Genomic DNA, 254 nt, shown 5'->3' on the forward strand with positions numbered 1-254 from the left:
AGCATGGAAACCAGAGTCCCACTGCTCCCACAGGTCGGTGCTTGGCTGTTTCAGGACATTATCTGAAACTGCATCTTCTAATTTCTAGACTTTTCAGATCTGTGTTGACTCAGATCTGGGTGGGGCTTAGTATGAAGGAGGGAGCCCCTGGTGATCACGTGATTCATTTCGTTGGTCTGTCACAGGTAGCTAATCAAATGTACCTTAGACTTTGCTCTCTGAGAAACTTACAGCCGAATTCAATGTTTATTCTT

The sequence above is a fragment of the Callithrix jacchus genome, chromosome 15 (genome assembly GCF_049354715.1).
Source record: "Callithrix jacchus isolate 240 chromosome 15, calJac240_pri, whole genome shotgun sequence".
NCBI lineage: Eukaryota > Metazoa > Chordata > Mammalia > Primates > Cebidae > Callithrix > Callithrix jacchus.